Here is a 6,076-nt window from a genome sequence, read left to right as displayed (position 1 = left end):
TACATAGGCCATTTTACTTAAACCATGTATTCTTTTAGTGAGAAAACTCTGTGGGTGATCCATTTGTTGCATATGCCTGGTTAGATTCATACCAAAGGGGGCATTGTACTCAATGATAGGTCTGATGAATGCTAATTACAGTGGAACAATGACTTCCTTGAACTTAGATGCCATACCTTTGTTTATAAGATGTGAAACATAGAATGATTTCCTCACTACTGTAGACATGTGATAGTCAAAGGCTAGATTACTGTCTATGTGTGTCCCTAAGTCCCTGACTAATGGGTCAACTCTGGGGTGTGTTGTCAATATGATAGCTATTGGGGTGGATGACATCCTAAATGATACTATAATGCATTTCTTGGCATTTAGTTTTAGTTCATGGTTGTGATACCGATTGCTTGTCTTTGTCAGCCCTTCCTGGAGAACATTTATGTCAGTGTGGGATTCAATGATCACTCCTAATTTGCAATCATCTGTAAATTTAGTCAGCCAGAGGCCATTGGCATTGACTTGACTTCAGAGAAGTAAATGCCAAAAAGGAGTGGTCCGAGGACTGATCCCTGATGGACTCCACTTGTTACTGGCCTCTTTGTAGAGGTCGACTCCCCAATTTTAACTTCCTGAGTCCTGTCTATGAGCCAGGTGGTTATCCACCAGGTGACATATGGGTCTGACCTCAAGTTTGTCAATAATGCCCTAGTGGGGTATTGTATCAAAAGCCTTGGCCAAGTCAAGGTAGGCAGTGTGAATCATTTTGCCTTCATCCATTGCTTTGGTGACCTTCTCAAAGAAGTCCACTAGGATGAGTAGGCATTGATCATTTCCATGATAATTCTTTCCATGGCTTTGCATATAAGACAGGTGAGGCTTATGAGTCTGTACTTTCCAGGGTCTGTAGATGGCCCACCGTTGTGCACAGGGTTGACTGTTGCTGTTTTCCATTCATGAGGCAAAAAGCCTGTTTGAAGGCTAAAGTTAAATTACAATTCCAGAGGGTCTAATAGGTCATGTTTCATGCTATTTAGTATGCATCCTGGGATATTGTCTGGGGCCACTGATGCAGTGTTCTTGGCCTTAGAGAGAGCATTAAGAACCTGTTCCCTAGTGATAGCAGGGGGAGTTACATTTGATGGTATTTCCTGAGAGAAGGTTGAAGGAAGAGAGGGGTAAAGTTGGAGCTGAATTTGTCGGCCAGTAGGTTTGCTATATCTCTGGCTCAGTATAGGTGGCTCCACTTATAATGAGCTCTGCACACAATTGTGTATTGCCTTTGAGGTTGTGGACATAGCTAAAGAATGCCTTGTGGTTGTCCTTGGCTTGTGGGGCCACATTTACCTCAAATTTGGCATTGGTAGACTTTATTTGTCCTCTGAGTTGTTTGTTTAGTTTGATTAGAGTGCTTTTATCCTGGGTGCTGCACCTCCTAATTTCTGCCATTATTTTCTTCCTTCATTTAGCCTGTTGATGTTGTGATTTCACCAGGGTGGCTTGTCTTTTGAGTTAGTTCTGTACTTCTTCCTGGTGGGTAGAACTGCCTCTATGCAACTATTAACTATTAGACTGACACTTTCTCCCCTAGCAGGACCATTCTTTACCATCTATGTTTAACATGCTATTTCAGGTGCTCTGATATTCTTTATTAATTCCTACTGTAGTAGCTCACCTCCTAAGGTTTGGTAAACTTTATAAACATTGTTACCCTAAAAAAAATGTTTTATTAATCCTTTTACTGAAAATTTTTAACTTATTTATTCAGATATGTTGGTATGTTACTGTAACAGTACTATATAAATGTTCCTGTATTTGAAATTTTTACCTGTCTGACATTATCTGTATTGTATATGGTCAATATTTCTGTCTTGTAAATTGTCTTAATGTGGTGCTTTTCTCCCCGGGACTTATTTGAAAATGGACATACATCCAGTCGGACTATCCCAGTCAACAAATGTAAAATAAATAAATTAAAAAATTAACATACTTGTACAGGGTTTCCATGAACAGTTCTGCATAGATCGCAGTGTTCTCAGGGTTTATGGTGGCTTCAGATTTTGCCAGGTTATCACTTAATAGCTGGAAGCTAGCCTTAGAATAGTTTCTGAATATTCCAGGGTTAGCTGGGGATCCATGTTTTATTTTTACTTCAAAGGAGACCATTTTGTGGTCTGACCTTATCATAGAATACATTGCACTAGGAGGTTTGCAGCAGCCTCCCAAATTAGTGAGGACCAGATCCAGTATGATTGCACCTCTGGCTGGTACTGACAACCTGGTCCAGGGAGTTTGTGTTTAAAAATCTAGGAATTGCTGTGCCTGTACATTTAATGTCATATAGGATTCCCAGTTAATAGTGGGGTAATTAAAGTCGCCCATGAATATGGTATTGGGTTGGATGGTGAGTGTTTCCATTAAGTTTAAATACATGGTATGGTTTTCCTGTGTCATAGAGGAGGACCTATAACTTGCAATGAAGTAGTATTGGATTTTGTCTATGGATATTTGAACATGGAGTAGCTCAAGTGCATTGTCCTGTTTCACCAGCCTTGAGGTATATTTATTTTTGATGTAAATCAAGACACCTCCACCTTTAGTCCCTGTCTGTGTAGTAGCTGGTCTAAATGTGTGGAAGGCATTATAACCTTGCACTGTTGGTGTGCATTCCTTGGCTTTAAACCATGTCTCAGTGACTGCACAGATGTCAGCATTCTCTATGGTGAAGACAGCTTCTAGTGAGTGGAGTTTTTTATTAGACTCCTAGCACTGAGAAGAAATACCTTTAGATTTTCTTAGTTTTCATTTACTATGTCGGAAGTACTTTCAGTTTGGCATTGCCTAAAAAAGCCACTATGGGTAAGACAATGTTTTAGCTAATATTTCAAAGCCTAGAGGGGAGAGGTGCAGATCATCCCTGACAAAGCAGTATGGTATGTTGACCATCTCCTACCATGCTGACAAATATTGCACCCCCTTTGAATGATACCAGAAACTAAGCCAATTATTAAAGTCAGTCATCTTTTGTTCTTATTGTGGCATCATCCTTGGAGAAGGCAAAATGCTGTTCAATGCCATATCAGCCTGGGACACATATTCCAAGAGCTCCATGATGTCTCTCATCATATAGTCTAGGGAGGTATGGCTCAAGTCATTTACACCCACATGGACTATGGCTGAGTCATACTGTTACTTGTGGTCCAATGCCCTGCGTGCATGCATAAAGTCGTGGATCCTAGCCCCTGATAAGCAACCGACCATGACTTTCTCCATACTCAGCCTGGTGAGAAAGACATCAGTGTGTCTCAGAATGGAGACTCCAATGACCAGAATGTTGGATTTTGTGGTAGAAAGGTTACATTTATGTGCCTCAGCATGTGTAGGTTGATATATCTGCTTTGAATTGTGTGAGATGGGTGCAGTGTGTCTACTACTGGCAACCTTATTGAAAATAGGAGTACTTTTATGTGAAAGCTTTGCTTCCAATGACATTTGTGTAAATACGTGTCTCACTCACCATATCAGTTTGCCTGAGAATGAACTGGTTGTCTGTAAACATGAGGCAGTTTCTACATTGCCTCAGGATGCCCTTATCCACCAAGCTGGTAACGAAGATTGTGGAAAAGTTCATATCCATGGCAACAGACTATTTTTATGGATTAGACTGTTGGAGTATGAATATAAAGCAATGTCAAGAGTATCTGGTTTGCAACTCTGGGGACAGTGCTTGTCTCTGCAAACTAGTTGTTCTGTGTGCAACTAGGTATTGGTGAAATTTCAATTGTGCTTTTACAAGAAAAATGTCACTCAAGGCGTCTGTGTCTATACAGGGCACTGCCAAAAACCTGAGGGGAAACTAATAAGCAGACCCTGAAAATTTAAGGATAAAGTATTTAGACAGATATTCTGAAGTGATAAACAAATCAAGCAGTACTTACTGAAAACAAAGAATTAGCTTGTCAAGAATGATGAAAATGTGGGAGTCACGTGAAGGGCTTCTGCCTGGCTACTTCTAGTGCTGGTCTCACCACAGTTTCACTCTGCTGGGATACAATGCTCCTTTCCTTCTTCTCTCACCAGAAGTAAAACATTAGCACCAATCCCAATATGAGAAGCAGGCCTCAGCCTGTTTGGTGATCCACAGTCTTGTCCCAGATGATGCAAAGGTCTGTAGGCTTGTTGTAGCCTTTTCTTGGTAGATGCCTTGAATAGCAACCAGACCAATCAGGAACATCAAGCACAGACACTCATTGTCCAAACAGAAACAGTCAGAAATCAATGCACTCTGCTCCTTCTCTCCCAAGGAGCAGAATATAAGCCCAAATTCCAAGCTGGCATCTGTGAAGCAGTTATTAAGACTTTCTGGTGATCATCAGTCTCCAGGAAATAATGTCGCTTCTCTCACCATGAGAAAACAGAAGCACTAATCCCAAGATGACTACTGAGAGGTATAATGTGGGCTGTCCAATAATAGCTGATCTTGCACTAAGCAGTTAGACAAAGACGGGGTAATTTAAGCTTCAGCTGTCTAAGTGGAGAGCCACTAGTTTTAAAAGAGTAAGACAGACTGAAAGGGGGTGGGCACTTTGTATTCTGGTTCTATGGAATACAGTGGGATGGCCAAAAATTATAAATAGTTGAAGGGAAATTATTTGACAAAATGATAATTATGTGCTTACTCACAGCCGCCAATGATAGGGGAGTGGGAAGAATACAGGTAGTCAAATTAATGTAAGGGGCAGGCAACTAAAAAGACACAGCACCAGAGTGGCAGGGTGGGAAAATTTGTGTGTGACTCACAAGAGACACAGCTGTGGTCTCTTTCCTAGTTTTAATGTATATTTAAAAGCAGAATACAAGTAGAAAACAGTGCACAAAAAACAAATCACAACATACAAAACAGAAGAAGGCAATAAAGTAATACAAAATACAAGAAAGCAAACACAAACTAACCTTTCCCCAAAAGTTTCAGCAGAGTATGGGTGAGCTTTTCCAGTAAACAAGTTCTTCCTTCACTTCTCTGCTTAGGTCCTCCATATACTACATAAGAACGTCTCTATCTCCATAGTACCTGTTTAAAACAAGTTCATTTGCTAAATAGTGAAACCTAACAAATTTTAATCTGGCCTACATTAAGGTAGCTCTGCTTAATGCTAGACTTTTGGAGAATAACATACTTCATTCTGGAGGGTTTCCTGATGCTTAACCACATTTATGTTTTTCATTCGTACAGAAACTTGCTTTCAGTGTTATAACAGAGCTTCCTATGTAAAAAAAGGATATCATCTACCATCCTTTCAGGCTGTTTGGGAGTGACAAAAGAGTACGTTGTTTTTATCTGCTTAAATTTCAACTCAAGTAAAGTACTTCAGGATTCTGAGTTTGAGCTCCTTGACATTTTGGTTACCTTTGAAGAGTCAGTCCTAAATCATTCCTTTTCAGTGCTACTTCAGGACCACAGTAGGCAACTTAACAAGCTGGAGTCCATATCTATTAATCCCAATATTCTAATTCTAAGCAACTTCAGTTATCTTTTCATTAAATGGGGGTTTTGCATAATAACCAAAAATATACTCAACTTTTTCTAGATTTCATTATTAGCAACTCTATAGATCAAATTGTCTAACTTTTCATGAAAAGGAGAAATATGTTTATCCTTGTCCTTAAAAAAGCTGTCTTTGCCTGCAAATCTAGTAACATCATTCCTTTTTTGATCATATCTGACCACCAGAGTGCAACCTTTTTCCTCACAATTAGTAACAGATTTCCCACAGATTAATGTACATCCAGGGACTACAACAAGTTTAAATTGATATCCTTACCTGATGGCTTTAAGAATTTCAAAAATGCTTTCTCCTTTGCTGACCTAGTCTTCAAAACTACCACATTTGCATATGCTTTTTACAGCCATCTCAGCCAATGTATCTGAGATAAACTTTATAACAAAAGGAATTATAGGGTTTATATAAAAGCATTTACAGTTAGTCAGAAGGAGGAGTATGAGCAAGTTTGCAGGGATCATAATGTATCATTAGGAAGAGTAAGCCTTGATTTGAACTGATGTTAACTAACTGTCTCATAGATA

Source organism: Protopterus annectens, chromosome 12.part0 (assembly GCF_019279795.1).
Source record: "Protopterus annectens isolate FY-2018-M chromosome 12.part0, PAN1.0, whole genome shotgun sequence".
Taxonomy (NCBI): Eukaryota; Metazoa; Chordata; order Ceratodontiformes; family Protopteridae; genus Protopterus; species Protopterus annectens.
This window is presented reverse-complemented; position numbering follows the sequence as displayed.